Genomic DNA, 21,144 nt, shown 5'->3' on the forward strand with positions numbered 1-21,144 from the left:
GTTTATGAGGGTTTTGTCTCTTTTTTTTTTTTTTTGAAGAGAAAGAATAAACAAATTTTGTATTCCACTGAGTCGCCAAAAGTCATCCCCAATTTTACCTGGCAAAACTTTTCAGTAAAATCAATTGTTTAGTTCTCAGAGTATCATATGGATCCATCAAAGTATCAATTAATGTTTCAGACTAAATTAGAAATAATTTTCACAAAGGGGCAAAATAAAACAATACACCAAAGCAGATAAAAAATGGTTATGATCAATAATCCTAAACTGTCTCTCCTTAAAAAAACACGACATACAATCTTAGAATCTAGCTTTTTAGGAATCAAAACAAAACCGAACTTGAACTTTGGTCTGAAATTTTTGCGTTTTTATTCAAGTAGATTTTAGCCAGATAAAAAACCAGAGCAATCAAGCTAGAAATGGTTACTGCTCTTATTTGGCTGCTATTATTACGAAAGTTCACTTTTTTAAGACCAAAAAAATTCACTAAAACTTATGTCTAGGGTCCTTATTCTGTTATTTTCACACTAAACAAAGCAAGAACCCAGAAGTTACCACTATTCTGGAAAATTCCAATAATAAATTCTTACTATCTACCATGTTATGCTAACTCACATCAGTCATGTCTGACTCTTTGTGACCCCATGGACTGTAGCCTGCAGGCTCTTCTGTCTGTGGGATTTCCCAAGCAAGTTTGCCATTTCCTTCTCCAGAGTATTTTCCTGACCCAGGGATCTAAATTACATCTCCTGCATTGCAAGTGGTTCCTTACCTCTGAGCCCCCAGCGTTAGTCCCTTAGTTGTGTACAGCTCTTTGAGACCCCATAGACTGTAGCCCACCAGGCTCCTCTGTACATGGAATTCTCCAAGCAAGAATACTAGAGTGAGTTGGCATTTGCTTCCCCAGGGGATCTTCCTGACCCAGGGATCATACCCACGTCTCTTATATCTCCTGCATTGCCAGATGGGTTCTTTACCACTAGTGCCACCTGGGAAGCCCATAAATGCTTATTAGAGACAGTTCAAATGTGAAATTACACAATCATTTTAGTAGTTATATACCGTCCCAGAAAAAACTTTTGCCATCAATGTAACAATACAGAATCAAATATTCTAATGATATTTTAATGCTTTGTACACATTAGGAAAAAAGTATAAAAAATATTTATTCCCCAATTTATTTTCCAATTATTCAAATTGTTAATTCATAAAGAGTAACATGAATCTATAAACTCTAGCTAATCCTCAAATTTGTTGCCTTAGTTAAAAAAAAAAAAATTTGCACCACTTGAACTGAATACCTGTTGATAACAATTCGTGCTGAAAGCATGTTTCCATTTACTATTGTCGTTTTCTTCCCACTATTAGAAGAAATGTTAGAAGCACACACAAATTTGACCTGTGAGTTTTTTTTAAAAAAAATGTGCATTGCATGCAACTCCAGTTATTCTGATTCAGTTGATCTACTATGGAAATTTGGCATCCATAGTTTTCCAAAGTTTCACAAATAATTCAGTCTAAACTGTTTCCGAAGACATGCTATTTAAACTTTTATGTACCTAATAAATGCAGATTCTGATTCAGTACGTTTGGGCTGGGTCAGCTCTAACAAGTTCCCCAGTGATGGTGGCATGGCTGCTCTTCAGAAAACACTGAACTGACAGACCCTAGGACTTACTATTCATAGATAATTACAGAAAATAGAAGCCATTTGACATTAAAACCAGGCATGAGCTATTTAGAATAGCATCTAATTTTGTCCCTTATTCCTTACTAAGCATCCATTACACACAATCAACATATAATTCAGAACTGGGTAGAAATAAATGCAAGAAAACATCTCTGTGGCATTGATTAGAAAATTAAATGTTCTTTTACTCAAGAACCATGTGCTTTCTTACACAGCAAGCACATTAAATAAAACCAGTTTAAGGAAGTTTAATTATTAATTTAAAAAAAAATCACAGTCCACAGTCTATGATGATGCTTAGAAATGTTTGGTGCCCACAGGAACTCGGGACAGACATTTCCTTCTGCAGTGTCTGAACAGCCTACAACCAAGCATGGGGAAATGCTCACAATGAGCTCTCCATTAGCACTTTGCCCAAAATGAGCATCAGAATTCAGGGAACGGTCTGAGATCATTCATCTTTAGGAAAATGAAGATGAAAGACTTAGTTGATGCTGATGTTGAAAGACTAACTGCAAGGCACTCTTTAGGACTGTAGCTGTTTTTGTTCAATCGCTCAGTTGTGTCCAACTCTCTGCCACCCCATGGACTGCAGCACGCCAGAGTTCCCTGTCCTTCACAATCCCCCAGAGCTTGCTCAAACTCATGTCTATTGAGTCAGTGATGTCATCCAATCATCTCTTCCTCTGTTGTCCCCTTCTCGTGCCTTCAATTTTTCCGGCATCAGGGTCTTTTCCAATGACTCGGCTTTTCACATTAGGTGGCCAAAGTATTGAGCTTCAGCTTCAGCATCAGTCCTTCCAAAGAATATTCAGGACTGATTTCCTTTAGGATGGACTGGTTGGATCTCCTTGCAGTCCAAGGGACTCTCAAGAGTCTTCTCCAACCCCACAGTTCAAGAGCATCAATTCTTTGGTGCTCAGCCTTCTTTATGGTCTTACTGTCACATCCATACATGACTACTGGAAAAATCATAGTTTTGATTAGACAGACCTTTGTCGGTAAAATAATGTCTCTACTTTTAAATATGCTGTCTAGGTTGGTCACAGCTTTTCTTCCAAGGAGCAAGCATCTTTTAATTTTGTGGCTGCAGTTACCATCTGCCACTGCAGTAATTGAGGGACTTCAATTACTCTTACTCTTAGATTAATTACTTATAAGAGTAAGTCTAAAGTACTTCTGGGCTTCTCTGATAGCTCAGTTGGTAAAGAATCCGCCTGCAATGCAGGAGACCCTGGTTCGATTCCTGGGTCCAGCAGATCCCCTGTAGAAGGTATAGGCTAACCACTCCAGTATTCTGGCCTAGAGAATTCTATAGACTGTATAGTCCATGGGGTCGCAAAGTGCTGGACATAACTGAGCAACTTTCACTCTCACTTTTAAGTAATTCTAATATTCCAGGGTATACTTGAAGCCACATAGAATTTCTTAGATTCCTGATACCTGCGAATCTCTTATATCCATAGAATAGGGCCTCATTAAACCTGTTTCTGGGTATAAAAATGTCCCATTAATCCCTTTGATCACTCTAGAAAATGCTGTTTTTTTAATCTTCTATGAGAATAGATGAAGTGTTCTCATTATTAACTTAACATGCAGATACAGATAAGTCCTGTTAGGAGCATGTTCTGTAAAAGATGTTAACTACCTATGAAGCAGCACATATTGTTTTATTTTGTTCTATCACTATTCTTTTTACTATATCCTCTCCACCCTCAATCCTGCCATATACACCAAGTTCTGTGTTTCTTTGCTTTGAGGAAAGACCAAAAAGAAAAAGAAATAAATCCCACACACAGCTTTTCTTTTGTGTTTTTGTTTCCCCAGCTTAAAGGGACAGACGTGGGTGACTTCTCATAATTGGTGAAAAAGACAGAATCAGAGATATTGAGCTATCTCATTTCCATAAGGCCTGGGGAGTTGCGGCCCACAGAGTTAACGAGGCCCTAACTGGGCCTGGAGAAGCTAAAACCCAGCACTTGTGGGTGGCTCACCATGCCACAGAGCCTGGTTCACAGGGCATCACAAGGGTAACCTCTGCTGCCCAAACCAAGAGGGATCCCTTTCTGTATTTTGGTGAGTTTGGAATTCCAGGAAGTGAGGGACCAAGTAACTGAGATTGAATTTCCTGCCAGCCTTGATATCTGGAGATTTAAAAATATTTTTGTGTGTTAGTCAGTCAGTAGTTTCTGATTCTTTGCAACCCCCCAGACTGTAGCCTGCCAGGCTCCTCTCCATGAAATTCTCCAGGCAAGAATACTGGAGTGGGTTGCCATTTCCTTCTCCAGGGTATCTTCCCGACCCAGGGATTGAACCTGGGTCTCCTGCATTGCAGGCAGATGCTTTACCATCTGAGCTAGTAGGGAAGCCCTAAATATATTTTAGCTAAATTTAAATCAAATAAAAGTAACATTTCTTGAACACCCCGATTGCTGCAAAATTATACCTGGTGAACTTACATTTGTCCATTCCAGGCATGAGATTATAATAAGATGTATCCACCTATAGTTATAACAATATTTAGGAAAGTTTCTAAGTTGAGACTTTGCAAAATTTAGAGAAAAAAAATTATTGAGAGAAATCAAACCCCTACAATGGACAAAAAGGGAAAGTTCAAATGTATTTTACCTCGTGGTTATGTAAGAACAAACAACTATAGAACAAAATGCTCTTGCTTTGAATTAGGGAATTGGTGAGACTCTGGAGTGGTTAAGCAGCTGTTACCTTAACATTAAATTGGGTCTGGATTTACTTCCTTGCATTTTTCAAGCTTGGCTGATTATTTGTGTGAATCAAGCCGATTTTGTTTCTTGTTCAAAGTGACCAGTCACTTCCTCTATCAAGAGCCTCTTTGCTGAAAGATGTTCTGCTTTGCAACTGCAAAGGTTCACGGCCACCTTTAAGATCATTACCAACTAATTTCTCTTGAGTTCCAGTGGTTTCCTCCTTCTTATCGACTTAAAAAATGCCAGCAGTCTATTGTTTTCCTTCTGGGAGAGATGTCTAGGAACTTAGCCCTGGTGCATTCTAGCCTGGGGCCCCTTCATCCTGTTGTGGCGGAGGGAGGGACACTTGAAATTCCAGTTGGTAGAAAGAATCAGTTCCAGCTCAGAATCCCAGGTACAAAACAATTCTTTTTCAGGAAGAACTGAACTTCCATAACAGGGACTTTTCACATGTGAAAGTTTTCACTTGGAGCTGTTATCACATGGACTACCAAGGTACTCTTCAATTTTCCACTGTGTGTTTTCCTTTAAACTTTGTATTGTAATGTGTACATGAAGCTAAACAAATATGTAAATAAACTTCCATTTCCTATAAGCAAAGATAAGCTGAAAATATCACTGGCAGATAATCAACTTTTAACCATGAAAAATCTACTTATCACTTCATAAAAATGCTTTTCATAGGATACCTCATCTAGGCCCAATTCAATAACATAGTCTAAACTCTTCTTCAAGTATTATAGATTGTTCTTTAAAAACACTATATATTTAATTTATTATACTACATATGTGTCTATTGCTAAATATTTTCCCATACGTGTCAGAGACTTCAAAAGTGAAATCTTATTTTAATCAGAGAAAACCCACTATTACAAAAGCCCACTATTCAAAGCCATGCATGAATAATGAACCATCTTAGGAAGTTTTCTGAAAAGCTATTTATTACATTAACATAAGTAGAACTTTCTATATGGATATTCTAACAAATGCTCTGTGAATATAACTCCTTTAGACTCAGGAAGCCTGGGGGAAAAAACCAAAACAAAACAAAATTCTTACAACTATGCAAACCAGAGGCTGCTTAATTTGGTAAACAACAAAGGTACCTGAGTGCAGCACCGATTTACTTTAGAAATTAAAGCTCTCAGACAGGGACCTCCCTGGTGGTCCAGTGATTAAGAATCCATCTTGCAATGAAGTGGCTGGGGGCTTGATCCCTGGTCAGGGAACTAAGATCCCACATGCTGCAGAACAGCTGAGTCCGTGCACCATAATAGAGAGCTGCATGCCTCAACTAAGATCCTGCATGCTGCCACTAAGACAACACAACCGAACAAACAATTGTTTAAAGAAAACTGTTGGAGAGATCACAACAGACAACACAGAAATACAAAGGATCATAAGAGACTACTATCAGCAGTTGTATGCCAATAAAATGGACAACGTGGAAGAAATGGACAAATTCTTAGAAAAGTACAATTTTCCAAAACTGAACCAGGAAGAAATAGAAAATCTTAACAGACCCATCACAAGCACGGAAATTGAAACGGTAATCAGAAATCTTCCAGCAAACAAAAGCCCAGGTCCAGACGGCTTCACAGCTGAATTCTACCAAAAATTTTGAGAAGAGCTAACACCTATCCTCCTCAAACTCTTCCAGAAAATTGCAGAGGAAGGTAAACTTCCAAACTCATTCTATGAGGCCACCATCACCCTAATACCAAAACCTGACAAAGACGTCACAAAAAAAGAAAACTACAGGCCAATATCACTGATGAACATAGATGCAAAAATCCTCAACAAAATTCTAGCAATCAGAATCCAACAACACATTAAAAAGATCATACACCATGACCAAGTGGGCTTTATCCCAGGGATGCAAGGATTCTTCAATATCCGCAAATCAATCAATGTAATTCACCACATTAACAAATTGAAAAATAAAAACCATATGATTATCTCAATAGATGCAGAGAAGGCCTTTGACAAAATTCAACATCCATTTATGATAAAAACTCTCCAGAAAGCAGGAATAGAAGGAACATACCTCAACATAATAAAAGCTATCTATGACAAACCCACAGCAAACATTATCCTCAATGGTGAAAAATTGAAAGCATTTCCCTAAAGTCAGGAACAAGACAAGGGTGTCCACTTTCACCGCTACTATTCAACATAGTTCTGGAAGTTTTGGCCACAGCGATCAGAACAGAAAAAGAAATAAAAGGAATCCAAATTGGAAAAGAAGAAGTAAAACTCTCACTGTTTGCAGATGACATGATCCTCTACATGGAAAACCCTAAAGACTCCACCAGAAAATTACTAGAGCTCATCAATGAATATAGTAAAGCTGCAGGATATAAAATCAACACACAGAAATCCCTTGCATTCCTATACACGAATAATGAGAAAGTAGAAAAAGAAATTAAGGAAACAATTCCATTCACCATTGCAACGAAAAGAATAAAATACTTAGGAATATATCTACCTAAAGAAACTAAAGACCTATATATAGAAAACTATAAAACACTGATGAAAGAAATCAAAGAGGACACTAATAGATGGAGAAATATACCATGTTCATGGATCGGAAGAATCAATATAGTGAAAATGAGTATACTACCCAAAGCAATTTACAAATTCAATGCAATCCCTATCAAGCTACCAGCCACATTTTTCACAGAACTAGAACAAATTATTTCAAGATTTGTATGGAAATACAAAAACCTCGAATAGCCAAAGCAATCTTGAGAAAGAAGAATGGAACTGGAGGAATCAACTTGCCTGACTTCAGGCTCTACTACAAAGCCACAGTCATCAAGACAGTATGGTACTGGCACAAAGACAGACACATAGATCAATGGAACAAAATAGAAAGCCCAGAGATAAATCCACACACATATGGACACCTAATCTTTGACAAAGGAGGCAAGAATATACAATGGAGTAAAGACAATCTCTTTAACAAGTGGTGCTGGGAAAACTGGTCAACCACTTGTAAAAGAATGAAACTAGATCACTTTCTAACACCGTACACAAAAATAAACTCAAAATGGATTAAAGATCTAAATGTAAGATCAGAAACTATAAAACTCCTAAAGGAGAACATAGGCAAAACTCTCTCAGACATACATCACAGCAGGATCCTCTATGATCCACCTCCCAGAATTCTGGAAATAAAAGCAAAAATAAACAAATGGGATCTAATTAAAATTAAAAGCTTCTGCACAACAAAGGAAAATATAAGCAAGGTGAAAAGACAGCCTTCTGAATGGGAGAAAATAATAGCAAATGAAGCAACTGACAAACAACTAATCTCAAAAATATACAAGCAACTTATGCAGCTCAATTCCAGAAAAACAAACGACCCAATCAAAAAATGGGCCAAAGAACTAAATAGACATTTCTCCAAAGAAGACATACGGATGGCTAACAAACACATGAAAAGATGCTCAACATCACTCATTATTAGAGAAATGCAAATCAAAATCACAATGAGGTACCACTTCACACCAGTCAGAATGGCTGCGATCCAAAAATCTGCAAGCAATAAATGCTGGAGAGGGTGTGGAGAAAAGGGAACCCTCCTACACTGTTGGTGGGAATGCAAACTAGTACAGCCACTATGGAGAACAGTGTGGAGATTCCTTAAAAATTGCAAATAGAACTACCTTATGACCCAGCAATCCCACTGCTGGGCATACACACCGAGGAAACCAGAACTGAAAGAGACACATGTACCCCAATGTTCATCGCAGCACTGTTTATAATAGCCAGGACATGGAAACAACCTAGATGTCCATCAGCAGATGAATGGATAAGAAAGCAGTGGTACATATACACAATGGAGTATTACTCAGCCGTTAAAAAGAATTCATTTGAATCAGTTCTGATGAGATGGATGAAACTGGAGCCAATTATACAGAGTGAAGTAAGCCAGAAAGAAAAACACCAATACAGTATACTAACACATATATATGGAATTTAGGAAGATGGCAATGACGACCCTGTATGCAAGACAGGAAAAAAGACACAGATGTGTATAACGGACTTTTGGACTCAGAGGGAGAGGGAGAGGGTGGGATGATTTGGGAGAATGGGAATTCTAACATGTATACTATCATGGAAGAATTGAATCGCCAGTCCATGTCTGACGTAGGGTGCAGCATGCTTGGGGCTGGTGCATGGGGATGACCAAGAGAGATGTTGTGGGGAGGGAGGTGGGAGGGGGGGTCATGTTTGGGAACGCATGTAAGAATTAAAGATTTTAAAATTTAAAATAAATAAATAAATAAATAAATTTATGTAAAAAATTAAAATAGAGAAAACTGTTAAGATTTTATCTGAATCAAACTCACTTTCTCCCAATCTTTTTAGGTCTGGATGGTACTCTATGCTGTTCCCTCTCAGTCATGGAATTGTTTCCATTCTAGCTCTAACCTTCCAATGAGGCAGAATCTTGAAGCTGACTTGACTTTAAAGTCAATTCTTTTATCTATTTTACTGTGTAATATTTGTGTTATACTGTTACTTTTATATATTTATATGTGGGTTTCCTGGTGGCTCAACAGTAGGGAATCTGTCTGCCAATGCAGAAGCCGCGGGTTTGATCCCTGGGTCAGAAATGGCAACCCATGCCAGTAGTCTTGCCTAGAAAATCTCATGGACAGAGAAACCTGGCAGGCTACAGTCCATGGAGTCTCAAAGAGTCGGACATGACTTAGCGACTGAATAATAACATTATAGTGCTACCATAGTTAAACATCCAGATTATATATTATCTGCAATATTGTGATTTATAAGAAATATGTATGTTTGGTCACTCAGATGATCAAAATATTTCTCATATATATCTGGTCTTCATCCACAGTTCCAGGCTCACAGCTCTCAAATCCCAAATTTCCTGAGCAATGGGTGCATCTTTTATTATTGTACATTGTCTCTTGTCCTCAGTTCTTGAAAATGCTTCAGAGCCACAAAGGTGAAATGAGTATTGAGTTATTCAGAAGTCCCTTTCCACATAACTGATTTACTTTAATTAAGGTAGCTTTTGAAAACACCTCAGAAAGTGAGCTGGTGGCAAGGAAGACCAATCTTGAAGAGGGGGTTGATTTACAGGGAAGAAAGGAGGGCTAGATTGCTTGGCCAATCAATCATCATTGACTGATGATTTAATCAATCATGCTTAAGTAATGAGGACTCCAAAAAAACCCAAAGGAGAAGGTTGAGAGAGTTTCCAACCTGGGGAATTAGAACATTTCCATATGCTACGGTGCTGGACCATAAGCTCCTTGAGGACAGAAGTTCTTCTGTTTGGGATCTCACCCTATGAAACCCTTCATCTGGCTGTGGATCTGTATATCCTTTAATAGTCTTTGTTGTTGTTGTTCAGTCACTAAGTTGTATCCAGCTCTTTGCTACCCCATGGTCTGCAGCAGGTCAGGCTTCCCTGTCCTTCACTATCTCCGAGTTTGCTCAGATTCATGTCCATAGAGTCAGTGATGCTATCCAACCATCTTATCCTCTGTCATCCCTTTTTCTTCCCCTCAGTCTTTCCCAGCATCAGGGCTTTTCCAGTGAATAGGCTCTTGACATCAGCTGGACAAAGTATTGGAGCTTCAGCTTTAGCATCAGTCCTTCCAATGAATATTCAGGGTTTATTTCCTTTAGGATTGACTAGTTTGATCTCCTCCTTGCAGTCCAAGGGACTCTCAAGAGTCTTCTCTAGCACCAAAGTTCAAAAGCATCAATTCCTTGGTGCTCAGCCTTCTTTATGGTCCAACTCTCACATCCATATATGGCTACTAGAAAAAACACAGATTTGACTATACAGACCTTTGTCTGTAAAGTGATATCTCTGCTTTTTTAATACACTGTCTAGGTTTGTCATAGCTTTCTTCCAAGGAGCAAGCATCTTTTAATTTAGTGGCTGCAGTCACAGTCCATTGTCATTTTGGAGCCCAAGAAAATAAAATCTGTCACTGTTTCCACTTTTTACCCATCCATTTGCCATGAAGTGATTAGATCAGATGTCATGATCTTTGTTTTTTGAATGTTGAATTTTAAGACAGTTTTTTTACTCTCTTCTTTCACCTTCATCAAGATGCTCTTTAATTCCTCTTTACTTTCTTCCATTAGAGTGGTATCACCTGCATATCTGAGATTGTTGACATGTCTCCAGGCAATCTTCATTCTAGCTTGTGATTCATCCAGCTGGGCATTTCACGTGATGTGCTCTGCATATAAATTAAAGAAGCAGGATGAAAAAATACAGCCGTGATGTACTCCTTTCCAATTTGGAAGCGGTTATTCCATATCCTGTTCTAACTACTGCTTCTTGTCCTGCATACAGGTTTCTCAGGAGATGGGTAAGGTGGTCTGGCATTCCCATCTCTTTATGAATTTTCCACAGTTTGTTGTGATCCACACAGTCCACAATCAAAGGCTATAACATAGTCAATGAAGCAGAAGTAGATGTTTTTCTGGAATTCCCTTGCTTTTTCTATGATCCAGTAGATTGTGGCAATTTGATCTCTGGTTCCTCTGCTTTTTCTAAATGCAGCTTGTATATCTGGAAGTTCTCAGTGCATGTACTATTGAAGCCTAGCTTGAAGGATTTGGAGCATTATCTTGCTAGCATGTGTAATAAGTGCAATTATATGGTTGTTTGAAGATTCTTTGGCATTGCCGTTCTTTGGGATTGAGATGAAAACTGACCTTTACCAGTCCTGTGGCCATTGCTGGTTTTCCAAATTTGCTGGCATATTGACTGCAGCACTTCAACAGCATCATCTTTTAGGTTTTGAAATAACTTAGCTAGAATTCCATCACTTCCGCTAGCTTTATTCATAGTAATCCTTCCTAAGGACCACTTTACTTCACACTCCAGGATGTCTGGCTTTAGGTAACCACATCATCGTGGTTATTTCAGTCATTAAGATCTTTTTTGTATAATTCCTCTGTGTATTCTTGCCACCTCTTCTTAACCTCTTATAAATTGGTAATCTAGAGAGTAAACATGTTTCCACAGTTCTGTGAAACAGTCTAGCAAATTATTCAAAATGATAAGGGTGTCATAGGAATGTCTGATCTATAACCAGTTGCTCAGAAGTGTAAGTAACAACCTGGACTTGTGGTTGGCATCTTGAATTGGAGGCGTTATTAGAACCTCAAATCTGAAGCTGGTTGGTCAGGAGCAGTTACAACTCAGGTTTGCATTTGGTGCCTGAAGTGGAGGCAGTCCTACCCTTTACTTGTAGAATCTGATGCTGTCTCTGGATAGAATTGAGTTGATTTCTCATCTGAGAATTGCTTGTTGACATACACATATTGGAATTGGGTCCAGGATCCAAAATGTTATTTACATAACATCCACATTGTATTAGGTATTATAAGTAATGTAGAGATGACTTAGCGTTTAGGAGAGAATGTGAGTAGGTTAAGCAAATACAGGACATTTATAAAAGGGACTTGAGCATCAGTAGATTTTGGTATCCATGGGTGGGAGGTGGGGAGAGGCCCTGGTGGATATGAAGTGATGACTATATTTTAATCTCCATTTGTTTGAGTCCTTTGCCTACATCTCAGTTGGTTCATAGGAGGAGTAGTAAGTAAGATAATAAAAGTCATTTGTTGCCCTCTCCCCACCACCCCACATCAAAGACCAATAGATATTTATGTAGCCTTTCTTCCTAGGCCAATGGTTGCTATGCACTGCTTTATTAATTTCTTGACTTTAAGCCATTCTTATTTTCTAGTATAGTTCATACTTAATCATGATATGTTATTATATTAAAATCATGTTGTATTACATTTGCTGTATATTTAGAATGTTTACATTGTCTTAACTGAGAAAAAACAGCAGATTTCTATACTTTGTAAGATTTTGCTGCTGCTGCTGCTGCTGCTAAGTCGCTTCAGTCGTGTCTGACTCTGTGCGACCCCATAGACAGCAGCCCACCAGGCTCCCCCGTCACTGGGATTCTCCAGGCAAGAACACTGGAGTGGGTTGCCATCTCCTTCTCCAATGCATGAAAGTGAAAAGTAAAAGTGAAGTTGCTCAGTTGTCTCTGACTCTTCACGACTCCGTGGACTGCAGCCTACCACGCTCCTCCATCCATGGGATTTTCCAGGCAAGAGTACTGGAGTGGGGTGCTATCGCCTTCTCCGAAGATTTTGCTAGTAGCTTTATATTAGCTGAGTTAGAAATTTCTCTTCTGTTCCTAGGCACTTTATATTTTCTCTTTTCTGAATGTTTAGAAGAATTCACCTGTAAAACTATCAAAATGGAAACCTTAAAAAAATAACACAATTTTTAATTATTTCTCAGCTTGGAGGTTTTTTGAGGCTTTCTAATTATTTTAGAATCTATCTTATCAATTTATATTTTCTATAAAATATATATCATTAAGTATTTTAACATTGCAGGAGACACAAGAGACATGGGTTTGATCCCTGGGTCAGGAAGATCCCTTGGAGTAGGAAATGGCAACCTACTTCAGTATTCTTGACTGGAAAGTTCCATGGACAAAGGAACCTGGCTCACTATAGTCCATGAGTCACAAAGAGTCAGACACAGCTGAGCACACACACACACACACATACACACAATATAGTTATATAATAGCTAATTAAAATTTTTTATAGGTATCTCATTTTAACACGCTAATTCTTTTTGTTGTTATTTAGATTTACCAGCATGTTTTATATATTTGATGTATTTAAAAGGTCCAGTTCCTAGCTTTTAACACTGTCTATAGATCTTTAATTTGCAGTTACTTATTTTATGTTTTCTATTAGTTTCTTTCTCCTGCTTTCCTTAAATTTTACAGCTCATTTTCAAATGTTTTGAGGTTTGAAATCATTTCTTTTCATTCATTTGTATTTAATAGTAGAAACAACACAGAGGCTAGTGTTTTCTAGATTGGCTTTGATGCTTTACTGTAAGTTTTAACACACTAAAATTTCATTGTTCTTATTTTCTGGGTAGTCTTTCCACTATCTTTACTATCTGTAAATTTTCTCTTCGTTCATGAGTTGCTTAGAAATAATTGAACTTATTTTCCTTAAACCTACACGATTAATCTCTTTTCATTTATTTTTCCTCGTGTTCAGGGAACCCATTTTAGTTTCAGACTCAGACTTTCTTCATCCGATTAACACTTCTTTTTATGTTTACCTTAGTACTTCTTTGGCTTTTTTTCTCTTTTTGAGTAATATAGGCATATTGAATTCCGTCCTTCTGTCAACCCAAATGAAGAGATAAACTGAGACAAGCTCAAATTACAAGGCACTGAGTTTATTCGAGAATAGAAAAGGAATAGCAATTTGGGAAATACATGCTGTGGCAAGGTACAGACAAGTCTGTTGAGGGTTTGGGATGGGTTGTTGTTATGGGCAAGGAGTGCAAAAAGAGAAGTCCAGCCAGAGACCAAGCAGGAAGTTCCCTGGCTTGAGAATGGCCAGGGATTTTTAGCAGATGTTCATTGGTCAGGAGGTAATCCTTAGTCATTTGTAAATGAGGCATTTATGGGAAGGCAGTCTTGCAGTTCTTAAGTACCATTCTTCTGAGGGTGCACGTGTGAGATTCTCCATTTCAGAGTCTCCCGTTCCATTTTAGATTGAAATTCTTTCACGTGTCTGTACTTCATCTTTTCTTTCATCATTTTAATGTTTCTCTTTATTTGGGCTCTTGGACAATTTATTGAACGTGTCAAACTCTCACAATTTACTTTGCTAAAATGCGCAAACTTTTCTTCAAGAGGTCTTTCACTGTTTCTTATTTGGTAGCCATCTTTTTTTTTTTTTTTAAATCTCCTTTAAATGATAGTTGAGTTGCCCATGGTTAGGCTTTTTCATCACCGACCGTATTGGTTACATAATGTAGTACATTCTAGAATCTGACTGAGTAAACAAAGTTTGAAAATTTACTTCTTAGAGTAAGTTCTAACGTTTCAGAGCAGTCCCCTTCCTTTGTCCTAAGAATAACTGATGTGCCTAATGATTTTTCTGTCTCCTCAGACACATCTGAGACAAAGAAAATTCTCTTATTACCCACAAATGGAAGCTGATAGGGAACTATCAAGGATTATGTGGGTTTCTCTGCTCAAAATCTTTCTAGCATAAAAACACACAAATAGCAAGAGTTAAGATTTACTGTAATCATACTTTGCTAGTTCAGAGGTACAGTGGCCTGGGGAGAAATAGGAAGTATCTGAAGCCAAAGACAGCAAGTAGTGGCCAGGAATTAGCTGGCAGAGGACCACCATTCTTTGCCTGGCACATTGCATCTGTTAGAAGCTAGCCAATGAAGAGCCCCATTCCTTACCTAGTGGGCCAAATAGGCAGGGAGTAAATGCCACTTTGGGCGCCTCTGCTTGCCATGACCTCCTGGAACCAACTGTGTTTCCCAGAAGCGGTAATAGGATCCACATTGTTCCACTGACTTTGGATGGTGGAAAAGGGAAAGGGCTGGTGGCTCACATGGATTTTGCCAGGTCTTCTGCATTTGCTCTTAGTACTTCACCTGTGGAGGATCATGTGCTCCATCCACCATTTCTTTATTTCAATCCTGTTTATTCAAGCAACTCAAAATTCCTCAAAGTTTCTCTGAGAGGAAAAAAAATCACTGCTTCCTGGGTTATCAGATTTAATGAAGTTACTCCTTCCTTTTATATTTCTTTGGTAAGTTTATTTCAAGTAGTATGATCATTAGTCTTATATGCTTAACTAACACTCTTTGTTAATGTAGAACTTTTCTGTCAGTTTTTGACATTAAAATGCCTTCTGTTGACATTCCACAATATGGTTCTATGCTTTCTGTTTTATCTCTTCCTCTGATTATGAAGTCTCTGAAAACAGTGCTTAACAACTGAGTCAGTTTGTCCTTTGACATCTGGGAAAATACTAGACTTACTTTTGTCCATGAGTGGAAGAAAAGTCTATGTTGCTCTCTTCACATTTTCCCCGGCTTCCAGCATGGTCTAAAACAGCTGCAGAGAGAGTTTTGTTCCAGGACTTCAGAGATTCCTTTAGCCATTTTGTTCAGAGCAAATATATTTCCTCCATGGATTAACAATAATCCATTTCATTTTGCATAACAAATTTCTTTCACTTTAAATCTAAAGAGTAGGCTATGTTGGAGGTTCACTTTTTTGCCCCAGTTTTATTGAACTACAGCACTGTATAAATTTAAGATACACAACATAATGATTTGACTTACATATATCATGAAAGGATTATAACAATAGGTTTAGTGACCATCCATCATTTCATATAAACATGAAAGAAACAGAAAAAATATTTTTCTTCAGAATTTATTCTCTTAAGAACTTTCCTTTATAAAGTAGAGCAGGGTTAATTATCTTATCATCATTAATACTTATTTATCTTATAGCCGAAAATTTTATACCTTTGACTACCTTCATATAACTCCCCTTCCCTGTCCCCTCACCTTCTGCATGCCTGCCCTGTTTCTCAGTTGTGTCTGACTCTTTGTGACTTCAATGACAGTAACTCGCCAGGTTCCTTTGTCTGTGGGATTATCCTGGCAAGAATACTGGAGTGGGTTGCTATTTCCTTCTCCAGGGGATCTTCCTCACCCAGGGATCAAACCTTCATCTTCTGCAGCTCCTGCATTGGCAGGAAGATTCGAAACCCGTCCCCTCACCTCTGGTAGCCACAAATTATGATGTGATTTCCTATAAGATGTTTTTGTTCATTTGTTATTGAAGTTTAATTGACCTACAACACTATATTATTTCCTGGTGCATACAATAGTGATTCAATATTTCCATACATTTCAAAACGATTACCATGATAATTCTAGTTGCCATCTGCCACTATACAAAGATATTGCATAATTATTGACTATATTCTCCGTGCTTCCCATTTCATACTGTGACATTTATTTTGTACCTCTTAATTTCTCTTACTTACTTTTCTCCTCCCTCACCCATCTCCCCTCTAACAACTACTTTTTGTTCTCTATATCCATATTCTATTTTTATTTGATTCAGGTCAGTTCAGTTCAGTTCAGTTGCTCAGCCGTGTCCAGCTCTTTGCGATTCCATGAATCACAGCATGCCAGGCCTCCCTGTCTATCACCAACTCCCGGAATTCACTCAGACTCATGTCCATCGAGTCCGTGATGCCATCCAGCCATCTCATCCTCTGTCGTCCCCTTCTCCTCTCCACATACAAGTGAAATCATACAGTATTATTTCCTTGTCTGACTTGTTTTACTTAGCATAATACCTCCTAGGTCCATCTATGTTGTCCCAAATGGCAAGATTTCATTCTTTTTTATGGCTGAGTAATACTGCACTGTGTATCTGGGTGTGTATCTCACATTTTTATCCATTCATCTATCCATGGTCACTTAATTGCTTTCATAACTTGGCTATTATAAATAGTGCTGCAATAAACACAGGCATACATTAATCATTTCTAATCAGGGTTTTCCTTTTCTATAGACTAAATACCTAGGAGTAGAAATGCTGAATCATACAGTAGCTTATTTTTATTTTTATTTTTTTTTTTAGAAATCTCCAAGACCCTGATGCTGAGAGGGATTGGGGACAGGAGGAGAAGGGGATGACAGAGGATGAGATGGCTGGAGGGCATCACCGACTCGATGGACATGAGTTTTGGGTAAACTCCAGGAGTTGGTGATGGTCAGGGAGGCCTGGTGTGCTGCGATTCATGGGGTCGCAAAGAGTCGGACACGACTGAGCGACTGAACTGAACTGAACTGAATACTGTTTTCCACAGTGGCTGCATCTATTTGCATTCTCACCACTGGTGCACGGGGGTTTCCTGTTCTCCATGTCTGGCCAATGCTTAATATTTGTTGTCTTTTTTATAATAGCAATCCTGACAGGTATGAAGGGATATCTCATTGTGGTTTTGGTTTGCATTTCCCTGATGATTAGCAATGTTGAACATCTTTTCATGTGTCTGTTAGCCATCTGTTGTCTTCTTTGGAAAAAAATATTTATTCAGGTCTTCTACTATCTTTTAATCAGCCTTTTTGTTTTATTTTGAGTTGTATGAGTTCTTTGTATATTTTAGATATTAACCCCTGTTGGATATGCCATTTGCAAATATTTTTGCCATTCAGCAGGCAGAGTTTTTATTTTGTTGATAGTTTCCTTTGCTGTGCAAAACCTTTTCGGTTTGATGTATTCATTTATTTTTGCTTTCTTCCCCCTTGCCTAAGGAGACATATACAGTAAATATTGCTAAGATTCATGTCAAAGAATGTATTGCCTCTGTTTTCTTCCAGAAGTCTTCTGGTTTCAGGTCTTATTAATACATTTAAGTCTTTAATCTATTTTGAGTTTGTGTATATGCTGTGAAAAAGTAATCCAGTTTGATTTTTTTACATGTAGTTCTCCACTTTTCCCAACACCATTTAGTGAAGAGTCTGTCTCTACCCCATTGCTGCCTACTTTTTTGCAGGTTAATTGAGCTTATAAATATGGGTTTATTTCTGGGCTCTCTGTTTGATTCCATTCATCTGTGTGTTTGCTTTTGTGCAAGTACCATACTGTTTTGATTACTGTATCTTTGTAGCATAGTTTGACATCAGGGAGCATGGTATATCCTCTTTTGTTCTTTTTTCTTAAGATTGTCTTGGTCTTTCGTTTCCAAACAAATTTTAGAATTATTAGTTCTAGTTTTGTGAAAAATGCCATTGGTATTTTTTTTTTTCATTTTCATTTATTTACTTATTTATTTATTTATTTTTACTTTACAATACTGTATTGGTTTTGCCATACATTGACAGGAATCCGCCATGGGGGTACATGAGTTCCCAATCCTGAACCCCCCTCCCACCTCTCTCCCCATATCATCTCTCTGGGTCATCCCAGTGCACCAGCCAGAAGCATCCTGTATCCTGTGTCGAACCTAGACTGGCGATTCGTTTCTTACACGATAGTATACATGTTTCAGTGCCATTCTCCCAGCCATTGGTATTTTGACAGGGATTGCCCTGAATCTGTAAATTGCCTCAGATAGAATGTCATCTTAACAATATTAATTCTTCCAGTCTATGCGTGTGATGTATCTTTTTATCTGTTTGTATCATCTTCAATGTATTTCACCAGTGTCTCCTACTTTTCCAAGTACAAGTCGTTTACTCCCTTAATTAGATTTATTCTCAAATAATTTATTCTTTTTGATGCAATTGATATTTCTCCATTAGCCATCCCATTGATTGATTAAGAGCTAAATCAATATTCCCTTTCTCTTTCACTCTTTAAGTCACAGGATCAGTTCAGGGAGCTATTTCAGTAAGGGTCACTTTTGACTTCATAGACTACTAAGTGAAGCTATTTTCCTCAGATAACTAGAAATCTGGTAGTAATATGCCCAGGCTAGCATAGTCACTGGAAAATATTGTGAAGATGTGGCTGTGCATCTCTTTATCCTACTCTCCCTAGTGTGTAAGCTGCAGCCCTACAATTATGCCCTCATAGTCACAGGATTATTCCTGCACTCTGGGTTTAGAATTGGTGTTACAGAAAGGAAGGATAACCGAGAAACAGTGAAGATGATATTTTGCACTTTCTCTGTAAGAGACTTGGGTTTGATCCCTGGGTTGGGAAGATCCCTGGAGAAGGGAAAGGCTACCCACTCCAGTGTTCTGGCCTAGAGAATTCCATAGACTGTATAGTCCATGGGGTCACAAAGAGTCAGACATGACTGAGCAACTTTCACTGTAATCCTCACTGGCCACAGTTGTATTCCATAGCCAGCTCTAGTTTCAAGTATGTTGGCATATTGAATTATTTTAGGTGGGTCATTGCCTCCCTTAACAAAATTGAGGACCTTCCAATAACAGAAACAAGCCACAGACATTGAATAGACAAAGAACATTGTCTGCTGAACAGCCTTCTCTGACAGAAGCATCTTCTTTGGTCTAAATAGTGTATTTCTAGAGACTGGTTCTATAACAGCTGATTCCTACTAGTTACATGAGTTGTATGTAATGGCTCTATAAATATCTGAACAATGTGAATATTATGCTTATTTTAAATTGTCACAGAAATAACTTTTGTTCCATGAACAATTTAAATACATTCTTCTTCACATAAACAATTTTAAAAACTTATACAATGTACTTACTGATATTCACCCTAAAATTTCTATTCAATTTACTACTTCAAATCTTTCACATCATTTTCAAGAACACAATTTCCTCCAAACCTGTCATATCTCAGAATATCCCACTTGATGTCTACTTTACTGAGAATACTCTAGCCATTTCTTCTCCTGTAAGTTCAGCTCTTCTCCTCAAAAACTGAACTGACCTAGCCTTTTGTCCACAAGAAAGGAAAAAAGGACCAGATCTCTATTTTAACAGTAATTTTTAAAAATTGCTGTTTTTTTAAAATGAGCATCTTATTTTACAGTAGTTTATGATTTACAGAAAATTTGCAAAGATAGTACAGAGAATTCCCATAAACCCCATTCAGTTTCTCCTGTAATTAACATCTTGCATGTAGGCATGCTCAGTCACTCAGTCATGTCCAACTCTTTGCAACCCCACAGACTGTAGCCTGCCAGGCTCCTCTATCAGTGGGATTCTCCAGGCAAGAATACTGGAGTGGGTTGCCATTTCCTCCTCCAGGGGATCTTTATGACCCACGGATTAAACCCACATCTCCTGCATTGCAGGCAGATTCTTCGCCACTGAGTCACCAGAGAAGCCCATAGTAGAATACATTTGTCACAGTTGATGAGCCAATATTGACATTTTATTAACTTATTCCTTTTTTTTCATCCATGCCACACAACTTGCAGGATTTAGTTCCCCTACCAGGGAATCAAACCTGGGCTCTGGCAGTAACCACTGGATCACTAGGGAATTTCAATACTTTATTAACTAGAGTCTATACTTTCTTCAAATGTTTGTTTTTACCTGATGCCCTTTTTCTCTTCTAGAATCACATTCAGAATACCACATTACAGTTAGTTGTCTTATCTGCTTAGATTCCTCTTGTAATTTGGTGAAATATCTCTGAGATGGATAATGATCACACTGGGATTATAAACTTTGGGGAGGAAGACCACAGAGGTAAAGTACTTTTCATCACATTATGTCAAGGGTACATGTTGTCACTATGACTTTATTCTTGATATTAGTCTTGATCCTTTACTGAAGTAGTGTCTTCAAGTTTCTCTCCTGTGAAGTTATTTTTTTCTAGGTTGTTCTCTTTGGACCGAAGTCATTAGACATATCCCAGGCTTAAGAAGTAGGGAATTAGTCTCCTGCTCCTTGAGGGGGAGAGTAGTTACATAAATCATTTGGAATTCTTCTGCTTAGGAGATTTGTCTGTTCTCCCCAAATTATTCCTTTATAATCCTTTATTTATATCATCATGGACTCACAGGTATTTATTTTATACTCTGTATTATAATCCAATACTATATTTTGTCATTGTTCAACCTGTTCCAATTCTGGCCATCAGGAGCTCTTCAGCTGAATCTGGTGCCCTTTGACATACTCCCATCCCTGGTATCTGTGTTTTTGTTGGGTGTTTTTTCAGCACTTCCATACTTTTTTGGCACTATATGTTATTCCAAGATCATTTTGTATGTCTCCTACCTGAGCCCTGGAATCAGCTATTTCTCCAAAAAACTTTGGTTCCTTTTACCAGAAAATGGTATTAGAAACTACAGCCTGATTTAATATCATTTCACAGTGTGTATAAATCAAAA

At 38.0% G+C, this 21,144-nt stretch overlaps 1 non-coding gene across 1 annotated transcript; it reads right to left on the reverse strand.

Annotated features, from left to right (window-relative positions):
• Window positions 1–3,984: 3,984 nt before the first annotated feature.
• Window positions 3,985–4,056, reverse strand: TRNAC-GCA (transfer RNA cysteine (anticodon GCA)). Its single transcript has one exon. It is a non-coding gene; the product is annotated as a tRNA-Cys (tRNA).
• Window positions 4,057–21,144: the final 17,088 nt, after the last annotated feature.

This window comes from Ovis aries, chromosome 6 (genome assembly GCF_016772045.2).
Source record: "Ovis aries strain OAR_USU_Benz2616 breed Rambouillet chromosome 6, ARS-UI_Ramb_v3.0, whole genome shotgun sequence".
In the NCBI taxonomy this organism is placed as follows: Eukaryota; Metazoa; Chordata; class Mammalia; order Artiodactyla; family Bovidae; genus Ovis; species Ovis aries.